Raw genomic sequence first — 16,530 nt, 5'->3', positions numbered from 1 at the left:
TAGCAATTGTAGTTAGCCCACCCCTCCCAAAGATAATATCTAACACATTATGGGTAATGGCCCTTGTGGCTTTATGCGAGGCCTTTATTAAAATCTTTTAAAATCTATAATCTTTATAATTAATCTTTAGAATAAAAATCCCCCCAAATATCCAATATATACTCACAAGCTTGATTGATATCTGACAATCAAGAAATGAATAAGATCATTTTTATCATAAGGGGGGATAGGGCAATTGCAAATAAGGACGATTTTGGCAGAAGTGAAGTGGGAATGGGGTAAAAAGATTCGTAAAAGTTTATACCCTTCCACAAGGTTTTTTTTAGGGGTGTGTTATTAGTGTTTTGAAAATATTAATATAAGAAATATCTATTCATGCTGTTTCGCCGTTTAGGGTGTTGGCATAACGTTGAATTTGCCGCTAAATTAGGGTTATGAGAAAGACCAAATTGCTGCAAAATTGTGTCAAAAATCATCCATGTGACGTCTCCTCTCATATCCCTCATTTTTATGACGTCACATGGATAATTTTTGACCCAATTTTGCAGAAATTTGGTCTATGTCAAGGTTATTGACTTTTTGTCGACATCCTTCGGCCCATTTTGAATTTTGTTTTTAACATAAAGATAATTTGTTTTTTTTTGGGGGGGGGGGAAATTTTTCTAGGCCAATTTCTCCCCCAAAATAGCTAAAAAATCTTCCCAAGATCAAATGAGAACCATATTAGTTAGTCGGTTAGCTAGATCCTTTGGTACAGACACACACACTCGGATCCTGTTACTGTATTATAAGGATGTTTTTCATATTAGTAGAAGGATAAAATATGGAATGTATGCACATTGCACAACAATTGAAATTTAGTTTAGGTCAACTGTAGGTGAACAAAAAGTTAATTCGAATATATCGTATAAAGATCTGCACATGATAGGTTTCCAGTTATATAAAACATAAATATTTCATATGTATTACATTTTCAAAACTTAAACTGTTATCTGAGCTGGATCTTTAAATCATTTTAGTGGTGAGCCAGATCGGGGTGAGCCGAATTTCAGCCAATCACAGCGCGGCATTTCATAAAATGCTGTGCTCTCATTGTTGGAAAGTTGGCTCACCCCGATCTGGCTCACCACTAAAATGATTTAAAGATCCAGCTCAGATAACAGTTATCTGGTATCCAAGTTTTATAATCACATTCTCTGACTTTTACAATAATATCTTTAATAAATCTTGATTGGTTGGATCAAACTAGCAATTTTTCAACAAATATCACAATCTACAGAAGGGATAATTCAATTATTATAAAAAGAATAGCCATTATTTCTTTAAATTAGAACTAGCGGCTTCGCCCCTAGCCTCTAGGGGCTTTGCCCCAAGATATGATAAAAAAAATTGCCGAAACTCTTAAAAGGACCAAGGAAATCTTCAGCAAAAAAAAGGACCAAGGAAATCTTCAGAAAAAAAGGATTAAGGAAATCTTCATCAAAGAAAAAAATGGGGGGATTTTTTTGTTTTTTAGGGAAGTTGGGGGTGTCCCACCCCCCAAGAAAATAGCTTAAAACCACCACAGGACCAGTAGGTATATTCCCTAAAGAGTAGAATCCGATCGGTTCAGTGGTTACCGAGATCTTATGGGACGGACAGACCGACAGACGGACGGATAGACATGATTATACTTTGTATTATAGATTATCAGTCGAAAAGTTCACACACTTTATTTTATCACCCAATCTAAGTTTTTAGGCCAATGGATGAGAGAAATTGTTAATAAAACTTGTATAACTGACTGTTCAATGCCATTGAATTACCCCCTGAAACCTATAAAACTCTTTTACCCCTCTCGAGAAAAGCTTGGGTCCTCCTTGCTCATGAGAACATTATAGTCATCACGAAATATTATACACCTGCATATAAACAGAATAAAGTTTAATATATTCATAGAAAAGTGTAAAAGAAGATAATTTGCCTCTTTTTGTTTAAAACTTAATATGTTCAAAGATATTCTTTACATGGAGAGGAAGCATAAATCTTTCTGCAATATCCTTTCTTTTTATATTAACCCTCCCAACCCCGTAATAAAGTTTGAGTTTCTATAGTTTCAAGAAGGGAAATTGCCTTGACCTACAAACAGATAAATAAAGACTTTCAGCGGTTATAAACAAGGGTTATGTTTAAAGAATAATCTTCAATAGATGTAATGTCAATTTAATCTGAAATCATTAGAAATGTTTCACAAAGTAATTGAAATTTTTGTGAGAGGGTGGGGGAATTTTGTTCCAGTTGCCGTATTTTGGATTTTCCAGCAATCTTTCTCATTGCACAATTTAAATTCAGCCATTCATTAGCAGGTTTAATATGCTCACCAGAGAATATTTTAGAATATTCATTATCAGGTTTAATATTCTCGCCATAGAATATTTTAGAATATTCACTAGCAGGTTTAATAAGCTCACCAGAGAATATTTTAGAATATTCACTAGCAGGTGTAATATGCTCACCATAGAATATTTTAGAATATTCATTATCAGTTTTAATATGCTCACCAGAGAATATTTTATAATATTCATTAGCAGTTTTAATATGCTCATCAGAGAATATTTTAAAATATTCATTAGCAGGTTTAATATGCTCATCAGAGAATATTTTAGAATATTCATTAGTAGGTTTAATATGCTCACCAAAGAATAGTTTAGAATATTTATTAGCAGTTTTAATATGCTCATCAGAGAATATTTTAGAATATTCATTAGCAGGTTTAATATGCTCACCATAGAATGGGGAGGGAAGTTGACCCTCTACTTTTAATTGTAGTTCTAAAGGAAATTAGATGGGGTATTTTTTTTTCCAGAGTCGATTTCTCTTTAAAGAGTGGAGGCATCCTCTCCCAAAATAGTTTTAAACCTTCCTGAAACCTATGAGAAGCTTTAATGTAAAGGAGATCAATATCGGCTTAGCCGTTAGCGAGATCTTTACGCGCTAACGCACAGAAGACAGAAAGATACACATACACCTTTGTAGGAGCGTAAAAACTCAGAAAACAATTTAAGAAAATATTTTTTTTCATGATGGGCAGGACATGTTATAATTTTTGAGTAGATGCGCTACAATAAAGGATATTCACGTAAAATCAGAAAGGATGGGATATAGGGTTGTAAATTATACTGGTACCCAAAGTTGTATAATCTAGTTATTCTTTGGTTACTTTTATTAAAACTAGCAGCTATGCCCCTAGAGACCTCTAGGGGCACTTAAAGAGGGGAGAGTTGAATTTGATAACCAAATTTTTAATCTTAGTTATTAAAAATTTAAAAAGAAATATTTGGGGAGTGTAATTTTTTTAGGGGCGATTTCTCTTGGGAGGATGGTGGTACCCTCCCCCAAAATATTTTAAAACCTCCCCAGGACCTATGAGAAGCTACTCTGAATAGGAGAACCTTAATCGGTTCAGCGGTTAGCAAGATCCTATGGTACAAAGAGAGATATACTGTTACTTTAATATAATGATTGGAATGGTTAGTTAAAAACTAGTTGTGTCCGAACGTTTCATATTCAAAGAAGGGGTAATCATATTTACATCATTAGGGATCTATATCAATTTATTGTCCATTGTCTTATCCCTGAGGTAAAATGCATTGCCCATGGTTGGACCAAAACAGCCCCGTCACCCTACTTTGCATAAAATTACACTTTCAGTTGCAATTAGACAAAACACCGTGTGCAAAATTATTCTTTAATATGCAAAAATTTTTAATTTAAAGGAAAATCGCAGTATTTTATGCATTAAGTTTATTAATATTTGAATTTTTTTCCAATTTTGTTTACTTAAAAGGGGCCAAAGGCATGGTCTAAGAAAACTGGCATTAAGTATGATGTTATTTTATTATTTCGCAATAAAAGTCAACATTTGAAAAGATGTGGCATGATTATTATTAAATGTTAGTAAAGGGAGAAGAGCTCAGTTGGGGCAAGAAACACACTTTAAAATGAGCGAGGGGGGTGGGGTGGATTGCGTGGTTCTCATGTCAGTTCGATGAATTATATCACAAAATTGTTTTGATCAAAAACCTCTTTCTACGGATTTCTAATTGATATTCTGCCCAAGTGCTTGGGATATAATATTTTTAATAGCAAAACTACTCTTCAATATTTTTTGCATTCATAATTTTATATTATTAATAGATTTTAATGTATGCCTTTTTGTGCTTATGTTATAAGAATACAACTAGAAACTGATTAAATTTGAGTAAAGTTAGTTTGTATAATTTATTGTTAAATATGTTATTTTGCACTTATAATAAATTGCTTTTTAATAGGTATTCTATGTTCGTTTTCTCTGCCAAATTTATCATTATGTCATTCTTTTGCATGTCCTTTGTATTAATTTAATGGATGTTGTCATCCTTGTTGTTTTCAAGACGTATTGTTGGCTCTGTTGAACCTGAATGTATTATGTTGACATTCAAGACCCTCATTTTTATATATATTTATGTCTAAATATAACTCAACAACGGATTTAGAACAAATATTTTATGACAGGGGTAAATTATTCCACTTATTTAGGTTGTTAGGGTGTTTAGGGAAAGGGATTGGGTAAAGGGAATAGATGGGGGCGATCGTTATTTTAGCTAGCTACAAATTTCACATTAATAGAGTATATGATAATCTGGGTTAAGGTCCAAGTAATAATAAATCCATTAAGCTTATGATATTCAAATAATGACACCTTATGGCTTTATGTTATTATGTCAATACGGCTGCTACGCCCCTAGAGGCCTCTTGTCGTACCCTCCCCCATAATAGTTATAAACCTTCTCTTGACATATGAGAAGCTACACTGTAAAGAAGTTCAGCGTTTAGCAAAATCCTTCTGAACAGACAGACAAACACAAATCCTGTTACTTTTCAATAATGCAAACAGCGGCAACAAAGTTTAGCATGTATAGTCCTGGCCTTGGATTTGGAACAGAGAAAATAGATTATTGATGATTCTGCAGTAGTACCGTTTACTAACAAGGATCTAAAGGGATAAGACAATGGCCAATGAATTAATGTAAATCCCCAGTGATTATACACAAAATTATCCCTCCTGTAGATTGGAATTAGCAGTTGAAGTGTTCGGACACTCAACTTAATGAACTAACCAATGAACTACCTCTTATAGGGGGGGGGGGATTCTCCTTTGATTTAATTGATTAATTAGAGAATCCAGAGAAAGTCCCCTAAGTTGTTAAGCCAACGAATAAGAAAACAAACGTTATTATAAAATTTTGGAAATTAGGTGTAATAAACAGCCAAATGTCCTCTCCCTCCCTGGTTTACTAATATAACAACAATTGGACCTAATATTATGTATACTTTTAGTTTTCATTATTCTCCAATCTCTATCATAGATAACTCATTGGGAGGTTGAGGGGGGGGGGGGGTGACTCTTCGAATTCAGTGATAATCTAGAAAAATCCAAAAGCAAATTCTTCTATATGGTATGCAATACTCTAAAGCTCTCTACAGGATAATAGTTTCAGTAACATCAAAATACCCTTTGATTGCACAATATTTGTTTGGAAGTCCTAAAAGCGCATTTTGATTAATTGCGCCTGTTTAAAGGCCAATACAACCCCCCCCCCCCTACTAATTTTGTAGAAGCAGTACTGTTTTTAACATCTGAAGTACGATTTGGTGCAGGTTTAGACTCGAACCCGACACCTGATTTTTAGGTTTTGAAATCATCAAGAATTTTTTTTGTCATAACTTATGATTTCTAATAAGATTGAATTATAGTACAATCTAATTTATTTTTTTGCTAAATATGACCTTATTGCTATGCTTGCGTAGGACTCCAGTTTTTAAAGTTTTATAGCCTTTCTAAAATAGGAAAAAAAAGAAAATTTCTTCCAGAAGATATCCACACACCCCCTAAAATCATCTCCTGCACGCCATTAAACAAAATTAAGCTACGTTTTTTTGTCTGTAGCAAAGAATCTCACTAACCGCTAAACTTATATGGTTCTTCTTTATAGTGAACCTTTTTATAGTCGCAGGTTTATAACTATTTTACTATTTTGAGAAGGGTATCTCCAACCTCCCAAAAAATTACCACCCTCCAACCAAAAAAAAAGATTTCCTTTTTATTTTTAAAACTAACATGAAAATCAGGGGGAAACATTAAAATTGAAAGAAACGTTTGACAAAAGTATTGCACTATGCTAATTCCAATATTCTTGACGTCCAATCCAAAAATAAAACTTTATATCACGAAATTATTGTCACAAACATTTCCTTGCAAAATAAAATAATAATAGAAAAGGTTGAACAGCTAGGTACACTAATAGATCTTTGAGTATGAAATAATAATAGAAAAAGTTGAACAGCTAGGTTCACTATTGGATCTCTGAGTATAAAAGGATAATAGAAAAGGTTGAACAGTAAGGTACACTAATAGATCAATGTTTATAGTGACAGAACTTTGGTATCAAAACAATATTTTTAAATCACAAAAAGCTTCTATTATTTGCTCTTGCCCCTGGGGATATTGGACTGTAAATTATACTCATCTCATGTCTCTCACTCGTTGGTATAAAAGATTTTAGTAAACCAATATTATATTTATGATGGTTTGATCTTATTCATTATAATTATGAGTTTATAAATCTTCCATTGTCTTATCCGTTGAGATTCCTGACTTTCCTAATACACAGTTACACATTTCTGTACATAAATGGCCTCGTTCTTAATAGTTAATCAAAAGGCAAAATAATTTTAAAAAGAAATTTAATTCATTTTCAAAACTCGAATTTATTTCTTAAGCTAAAAAATTTAATAAGGCCAAATTTATGAATAAAAATGTTAATAAATAGGATTAAACAATAGAATGTTAACAGCTTTTCTCTGGATCTAACAATGTAATTTTTCCTTCGCTGATATTTTTTCAGGGATTTAGCCTGTTGAGGAGATGATTATTGATGATTTGTTTTTGGCCTGATGATCCCTTAATTCCCTTGAGGCTAGGCTATAGTGTATTTTAAGAAGTACCGATAAACCAACAGACAACGTTATTAATAGAGTGCAAAAAAACGGAGAACAAGGCGTAGTTAAGATTATATCCAATCCTCAGAAATAAAGTCTCTATTTATTAATTTTGAATTTTAAAACAATTTCTGTACCTTTATTCCTGATTTGTGTTCTAAATAAAAGGCTACACGACAAGAAATGAACTGTCACATTGGCTTGTATCAAGTAATTTGGCCAAAAATATATATTTGTATATTTTATAAAAAAAAATGCTAATTTGTTCTACAAGCTTCAGCCAGCCGTTGAAGAAAGTCACTCAAAAAATTAGCATGTTACGTCATAAAAACGAGGGACTATCCATCTCTTTTTTAGGGGTTTACTTTCCCACTCCTCCTCTCTTCATCCCTCATTTTTATGATATCATTGAGGGACTTTCTTCGTCGTCTTCCCAGCCGTTGATTTAATGGCATTTGGCTGTTTTGCGGTTAAGATCACTTCTATATGCGTTTTCTCTCAAAAATCAAAAACAAGTAGTTGTCTTAAGGGAAATACTCTATTGAAAGTCAAAACTAGTAAGTTATTATATTGACTTCGCCTCTAGCCTTTAAATTATAGAATTAGTATTAATTGGAAACCAATTCATCTTTTGGTTATAATCAGAAAGACAAAAATCCTTTTAAAGATAATTCATTTTGTAACTGGACAAAATGTCTAAAATAACAAGCTATGTGACGTCATAAAAAAAGGGAGATGAGAGGAGAAGTGGGAAAGAAAACCCCTAAAAAAGAGATGGATAATCACTCGTTTTTATAAAGTCACATGGCTGATTTTTGAGACACTTTGTCCAACTACATATTTTTAGAGCATTCAACACATTTTCTGTACCATTGTGTGTAGTAATGTAATGTATATAATACATAGAAATAATTGATGTATGCTACTGTAGTATATTAACCAGGGACAAGGGAGTGAATAATTGATGTATGCTACTATAGTATATTATCCAGGGACAAGGGAGGAAATAATTGATGTATGCTACTGTAGTATATTAACCAGGGACAAGGGAGGAAATAATTGATGTATGCTACTGTAGTATATTAACCAGGGACAAGGGAGGAAATAATTGATGTATGCTACTGTAGTATATTAACCAGGGACAAGGGAGGGAATAATTGATGTATGCTACTGTAGTATATTAACCAGGGACAAGGGAGGGAATAATTGATGTATGCTACTGTAGTATATTAACCAGGGACAAAGTGAGGGAATAATTGATGTATGCTACTGTAGTATATTAACCAGGGGTAAGGGAGGCGAATCCTGAATTTTTATATGGAAATATCATGTTCTATTGACAGTTATAAGTCGTAATTATTCTTTCTCATATGTAGATAGATTTTTTTTCTAATTTTATTCATTGAATACAATTGTTTCGCTAGATAGATAGATAATCTTTTCAGTTAAAATGTCTTTGCATTTTTAATCTTTTAGATAGACTGAGTAGAAAGTAAAAAATATGTGTAATATTTCATCCTAAAGGTCACAGAGCTTGTATAGAATTAGGATCTTTATACAACACTTTGTCCCAATCTATCTACTCAAAATCTATTAATTACCCCTATAAAATTCACATATATGAAGATTTCCCGAAAATCACAACCCGATATAATCCATATATTTTTATCCTATTATATAAATAAGTAAGTTTGTTTGGTCAGTTCATCCGTCTGTCTGTCCTGTTATACAATGAAAGCAGGGGTTATTTTCTCTGAAGCTATTTAAATAACCACTGAGATTATTGGGGTTTTCTTTGAAGGGAAGCTTAGCAAAGGCCCTTGAATGGTTTTCAGCTATTTTAATATTGAAAAAGAGAGCTTTAAAGGCTAGGGGCGCAGCCGTTAGTATAAAAAGTAGTAACTTTAAAATTCTATTATTTTATTTTGAAGACTTTAAATGCCACGTTTTTATGGTTGTGTCATCCATATTAAATTATGAAATTCATGGTTAATATTCCCTAACTCCCTGGTTATTCTGTATTACTGTCGCTTAGAATAAAGAATACATAATAATAATCTATTAATCATTTTGGGGGACTTCCTGTACACTGAATATTTTGTATCTTTGTTACAAAGTAGAAGGAAGTTTGTCTGTGTATCTGTTAAGATCTCGTAAACGGTTGAACTGATTGGAGTTCAATTTTCTTTGGACCAGCTTATTGGCCAAAAGCTGGTTTAGGATAATAAACCTGGGTGAATATAAGTAAATCCCCTTGCTCGCCCCCCTCCCCACCCTAAAAAATATTGTAAGCTGGAGGGGGCTTACCAAATCCCTCTTTTAGAACGATTCTAAATATTTTTGTCAGGTTTAGACTTCGATCTGATGGCCTTGGTAAAATCTCGACTTTTCTTAACCGACTTGCGAAAATTAAGCATAGAGTAGTTTCGCTTTTAATATTTTTAGTGAAATATTTATTTACAACTCATATTATATTGTGGAACTGCAGTCAATCATAAAAACATATTTTATGTGTGTGTACATAATTCATATACGTGTAAAGGCATATGATTGATTTATTATCATCATTTATATACACATACACATACATTTACCTTTTTTTCATGCATTTTTGGATGGTCAATGTATCGCATGTTTATAGCTATCCATAAATAAAGATGGGATGATTTAATTTATGAGATCTCTTTAATACAAACACACATCCTGTTACTTTGATGTAAATACTAACTGAGGCACTTGAAAGGGGGTGTTGTTTAGTCGTTTCGTTACATTCTATGTCAGTTTTCAAAATATTTTTTTTACTGTTTTGGAGGGATCTTTTTCTAGTAGCAATTTATCTTTGCATGGAGGGTGTCGGTTTAGTTATCCCCAAAATAGTTTTAAACCTTGTAAACTAGCGGCTAAGCCCCTTGCATCTAGGGGCTCAGAGGAGTTACAATAATTGAATTGTTTAAAACCATCTCAAGCCTTAAATCTGAAAATAAAACAGCCTAAAACCATGAAGTGAAATAAAGTTTACTCGAAAAAGAGAACCCAGTTATTATTGAGATCTTTAGCAAAAAAACCTTACTACTTTACATAATAGGATATAATAACTTTAACTGCTTTTTTTGCTACTGAGCTGTGTATCGAATGCTATGCTAAAGTCAAATTAACATAATCATTTCTTATTTCAAGTACGCTATAGAAAAAGATGTAAGAGAAATAAAGATGGCAAGAAAAGCTGGATTATAGAAAGGTTACAGAGGGGAAGGGGTGCAATGCGGATTTAGTAACTGATATAATGTAGATACATACAAATAGTAGTGGACATATATTGTAAAAAACAAGGACGATTGTGTCCATAAATAGTGCAGCCTTAAAAGTATAATATATCTTGATTTAAAAAAGTAAACTAAGGTAGATTCTTTAAGATATTAGGGTCGCTTAGTGAGGCAAAATTGTTTTTGTAAAAAATCCTCAAAAATCACATAAAAATGTACAAAAATAAAAAAAATATTAATATAATAACCCTTTTATGATTTTATTTAATTTTTGTAGATTTTTTATGCATTTTTGAAGAATTTTTCACAAAAATTAATAATTTTGCCTCACTAAGCGACCATAGGCGTCCAAGGGGGGGGGGGGGGGGTAATGGGCCATTTGGCACCCCCAAAATTTTTTGAACAATACCCCCCCCAAAAAAAAATTACCCCTACCTTGGGGGTGCCGTAGGCACCCCCAACGATTTTGGGGGGGTATTTACCCCCCCCAAACCATTTTGGGGGGGGGTAATTATCCCCCCCAAAATAAATGTTCTTTAAAAAAAAATTTTTTGGGGGGGGGTATTTACCCCCCCAAAATTGAAAGTTCTTAAAAAAAAATTTTACTGAAAATTTTTTTTTGGGGGGGTGGGATCTATGATGTAATTGTAAAGCACTGAAGATTCCATAAAATAGATACCTAACTAAATTAAATATTTCATTAAATAATGAAAAAGAATTTCTATAGGCGATTTCTTTTGGGAGGATGTCAGGGTATCTCAAAACTAGTTATAAAACTTACCAGGACCTATAAGACGCTTCACTTTAAAGTATAATCATATTGGTTCATTGGTTAGTGAGTTAATTATTGTATTTTTATGTTCTAAAGAATGAGATACTACTATATATTTGAATAGTAGTGGCGCCCTTAGCATCTAAGAACTCGTGTTTTCTAAAGGGTAAAAAGGGAGGAGAAAAATAGCCTAAAACCACTCAAAGGATTGACCTATAATAGTGTGGAACCATCATGGGATCTATGTGAAGCTTTCCTAAAAAGGAGAACTCAGTATTAAAAGTAATGAAATCTGAAGCTATAGTCAAATAAACCTTACTTACTACTTTATGTTATAGGATAGTACTTATTAACTTAATAGATTAGGTAGGTGCTTTTTTTACATAATTAAATTACCCCCCCCAAAAATTTTACCCCCGGGGTAAATTATTTTGGGGGGGGGTAATTACCCCCCCCAACAGATTTGGGGGGAGTATTTACCCCCCCCCCCCCCCCCCCCCAACAGACTTTAGGGGGGGTAATTACCCCCCCCAATCAAATTTTACCCCCGGGGTAAAAATTTTGGGGGGGGTAAAAAAAATTTCGGCGAGCTTCGCGCGCCATTTTACCCCCCCCAAACACGAATTACCCCCCCCCCTAAAATTTTTTACCCCCCCCAAAAAAAAAAGCTTGGACGCCCCTGTAAGCGACACTAAGAATTTTTTAAGAATCCACCTCTGCTTAAGTTTTTAAAAAGTTTTAAAATAAAAGGTAAAAATTATGAGGCACAGTAGAATGAAATAAATTGTAAATTAAAAATATCTTTAAAAGTTGTGACACTTTGTGACGGTGTAACATACAGACGTACAGACATACACTAGTTATTTAAAACTGTAGATGAATTTAATGTTGGAAAATATATATGTAAAGCTTTTCCATCCTTGTTAATATGTATTAAGTATCTACCTCCCTTTACATATTGAGAGGTTATCTGCATTTAAACTATGTTAAGATATATATACTAAGAGATATAAGTTTTCCGGAATTTTAATGTAGGGCGTAGATTTGAAATCTGCATCAAATTTTAAGGATTTTTTATAAAATTCGTTTTTTGTAAAATTCTTTATCTAAAAGCGAAAATACATTTTAAGTTAATTAATTTTGACCAATAGGATAGGTGGATTTTAAACTACCTGCGCTCTAATTGGTTGAATGATGTACGACATCCAATCAGAGCGCAGATTTTTTAAATCCACCAATCACAGATGCCAAAATTAATTAACTTAATTTGTATTTCCGCTTTTAGATAAAGAATTATACAAAAAACGAATTTTATAAAAAATCCTTAAAATTTGATGCAGATTTCAAATCTACTCCCTACATTACAATTCCGGAAAACTTATATCTCTTAATATATACACTAGCGGCTTCGCCCTAGCCTCTAGGGGCTCTGCCCTAAGAGGTGATAAAAAAAAAATTGGCGAAATACATAAAAGGACCAAGGAAATCTTCTACAAAAAAGGACCAAGTTAATCCCCTAAAAAAAAAGAAAAAAAAATGGAGGGGATTTTTTTGTTTTTGGGGGGGTTGGGGGTGTCCCACCCCTCAAGAAAATAGCCTAAAACCACCACAGGACCAGTAGGTATATCCCTGAAGAGTAGAATCCGATCGGTTCAGTGGTTACCGAGATCTTAGGGGACAGACAGACAGACAGACGGACAGACAGATAAACATCATTCTACTTTGTATTATTGATATAATGTGTATAAATGTATATATTCGTTTAGACATTAGAACATATTTGCAATATTTTTAATAAAGTCAATTGAATCAATTTAGCAAAATATCTATATCTGCCTTTTTTGCATAGTAAATTGCTTTATAAAAATAATATTTCACTTACAAATACGAATATAATGTCTTTTGCTACATTGGTTGATGCTTCCTAAGGAAATAGTTGTTCTTGTTCTAAAAATAATAAATCTATAAATATAGATGTATAACCAGACAACTACCTGGATCCCCCTGTTGGGGACCTTTTTTGTTTGTTAGCAAATTGCTTTCTGCTCTTTTGTAGCGACTTGGCTGTGTTAATATTCCCGACGCTATTGGTTGATTTTTAAGGACCAAATTGAATGTCGGCACAGGGTCCTCGGGAAGGGGACACACAATTATTTAACCCCTTATCCCTTTATATTTTTACTCTAATATAAAAGAATAGTACACGGCATTAGTGTTGAAAAAAGACTATCCATAGAAAAACACACAGCTCAAAAATAGAAATATATTTCCATAAGTCACATCTAATCCTTGTCAACCTACACAAAATTAACCATATTTTATATATTTATATTATAATAAAATCAGATACACAATTTTTAAAAAAGTAAGTTGTTTTAAAGTAAAGAAACAAAAAATGGTGAAAGAGTGCTTAAAAATACAAAGAAAAAGTTAAAATTTGTACAATGAATATGGTTTTCATTTCTAATAATTCTATAGTTCTTTCTTGAAAAAAAGTTTTTTTTGAAACTGAGCAATTTAATATAAAAATATGAATCTAAATGTTTTGTTTTTCAGGTGCCCAAGAGAACCCAGAGGAGTGTGGCACCCCTATATTGTGCATGTTCTACGGTCTTCTACTATTCATCATCCTACTCACCATATACACAACAATCAAAGGATCTACGGAATAAATTAAAATCCTAAAAATCTTCCAAAAATCAAGGAAAAAATCTGTGAAAAAATGTTAAGTGAAAATATTTCCAAGAAACCGACCATGGACAGGGGGTTGAAAATATCCCGAACGTTTTATTATGTTTCATTTCATCCAAAATGGTGACATGAATCAATATATGAGAAAAAACTTTTTTAGTTTAGAGAATAAATTAAACATATGATAAAGTATTTCCAGAAATAAAGACATAATTTTTTTATACGGAAAAAGTTTAAAAACTTATGAAAAGGATGATTCAGTGAAAAAAAGCTGATTCAACCCATAAGCAAAATTTGATTTCCAAAATGTAAATACTTATATAATAATATTGAAATCTGTATTTATATAGAAATTAGATATAAAAATATGCTGCTTGCTTTACAAGGCTTGTTACATTACAGAGATTTTAAGGGATAAGACAATGGACGATTAATTTATACTCGTTCCCAATAATGGTAAATAAAATTATCCTTTTTGTAGACTAAAATAATAATTGAAAAGTTTAAAACTACCAATCAAAATTTAATAAAAGTGCCCAAGTTTTTAAGCAATCATATAACATTATGAAACTATGGGTACCAGTATAATTTACAGTCCAATGTCCCCTCCCTCCCGGGTGTAAACTTATTGTATCTGTAAACCTATCCAAAACAAATGGAAACTGACAAACAAATGATAAATCAAATGATAGACAGAAAGTGCTTCTGTCTATATCTAGAAAAATTTAATATATCAAGACAAAAATGTTCGGAGATTAGTTCTTAAAAAAATTTATGTGGGTTAGCCGCGCGACTTAAATTATTCAAACTTTAAACTTCATGTTCAAATTATTTTAGAATTACATAATCATTTATATTATTAACTTAGATTTTATAAATATCCCCTTTTTAGATCTTGACAACTTGCGAAGAAATTGAACAAAAATAATTTTGGGGCGCGACTACTATATGACCGATTCTTCTACTTTGTTTTAAGAAACCTTTTACTTTTTAAAGTACATAACTTGAACATGAAATTTTAGTTTGCGTCAGTAATCCTTATATAAAAGTAATAGGATGTTTGGCTGTGTGTACCTAAGGATTTTGTTAACTGTTATGGATCTCCTTTACAGTTAAACTTGTTAAAGGTCCATGGAGGGTTTATAACTATTTGAGGGAGAATACATCTCCCAAGAATTCGCCCATTTAAAAAAATTACACCCCCAAATAAAAAATGTAGGGTTGAATTCCCTCCTCCCCCTTTATTCAAGAGGTCTCTTGGGGCGCAGCCGCTAGTAATTTATATAGATTTGATAAAACTATATTTGCTTTATATAATTTTTTAAAAGCACCAGCAAACTAAAATTTTTATACTACAAAAATTAAGATTTTAAAATTTTTTGCTTGATAACAAATATATAGTTTTGAAATTGAAATGTAAATAATAATTGATTTGTTACACTGCTTTTTGTGCAGTTTAAATCATTCTACAAAATTTTTATTTAATATAACATCACGGCTCCGAATCCAACTAATTTCCGTTGGCTACTAACCGATTCTAAGCCGTGATGATATACCCTTACTACAAAAGTTTTTAGAAATTGTCCGCGGAAACGTAACTAAAATAATTTTTATTTGTTCGACTGGTCTAACAAACTATGATAAATGTAATATTTTTATTTACGTATCCGCGTACAACTGTCTATAAAACCATACCAGATATTTTACATTGCTTCTCTGAAGGCTGCCAATTGCTTCGCCAATCAAAACCTTCTTTTCAATAATCATTTTGGCCAAACAACCAAGGAAGGATTTTTTTGAATAATGTTTTCTTTTTTGCTTATTTTATAGTAATTTATTGATAATTAATGAAATGTACGTTATGAAAATAAGAAATGCTTCAGATAATCATATTGTATTGTAATAGTTTTTCCAGTACGGCCTCGAAACCGATGAATATCCGCTGGAATAGAACCGGTTCTCAGCCATACAAAAAATCATGTATGGCATCGTATTACAGAAAATTTTCCACGAAAACTAAATTAAAAATCATAAGATTAAAACCAGTTGTGTAGCCCGGGCCTTCGGAAGTTCTTTGTTTATTTGTTTAAGTTAGGTCAGTTTAAGTTATGAAGGTTCTGGGTAGCCCTGCAGAGTTAGTGCACTGCAAGTATAGCCCCTAAGGGTTAGGGTTCCCTTCTCCCTCCCTCAGGGGTTTAGGCATGAATTTAAATTATACCCCGACCCCTCAATTTTGCTTCATTTACTAAATACGGGAGGAAAAGCACCAAAATGGCATTAAAGGCTTAAGATGATCATGTTACATTATTTAAACACTTTGCAGGAGCAATATTGCACATATTTATTTGTACATTACAGTACAATTGGTGCCAAATATTGCAATCTTTATAAGCTGAAAAATAGGCAACATTTGGCTTGTGAAGAATTTAAAGATCACGCAACCTTTCAAGATTTAATAGAATTCAAATTACACGCTGTTAATCAAGCTGTTTTAATTTACATGAAAAAATTTATTGTTTTTTTAATTAGTTGAAATTGGGTAAATTTTGAAAAAAAAAGAAAAATTACCAGAAATTTAAGAAAAAGGCAATAGATAATAAATCAACCTTCTTACTTGTTAAATATTGCCTCTGGTTTGAGTTGATTAAATTATCTTCACTTGATCAATCCCTTCCTAAATTACTAAATGGTTAAGTTCAGGGGAGGGGCTGTAGAATATTATTATTTCCAAATTGCATGACATTTATAATTGTATTATATATATTATGATACAATATACACATA

The 16,530-nt window shown here is 32.3% G+C and overlaps 1 long non-coding RNA gene across 1 annotated transcript in view; it reads left to right on the top strand.

Moving 5' to 3' along the window:
* The window catches only part of LOC145329991 (uncharacterized), a 40,641-nt gene extending 25,687 nt beyond the window's left edge, over positions 1–14,954 (top strand). The window contains exon 3 of the long non-coding RNA XR_013883202.1: positions 13,612–14,954. This is a non-coding gene — a long non-coding RNA (uncharacterized LOC145329991). The remainder of the gene's footprint in view (positions 1–13,611) is intronic.
* The last annotated feature ends 1,576 nt before the right edge of the window (positions 14,955–16,530 follow it).

Source organism: Acartia tonsa, chromosome 10 (assembly GCF_053477335.1).
Source record: "Acartia tonsa isolate MP-2025a chromosome 10, ASM5347733v1, whole genome shotgun sequence".
Taxonomy (NCBI): domain Eukaryota; kingdom Metazoa; phylum Arthropoda; class Copepoda; order Calanoida; family Acartiidae; genus Acartia; species Acartia tonsa.
This window is presented reverse-complemented; position numbering and strand designations above follow the sequence as displayed.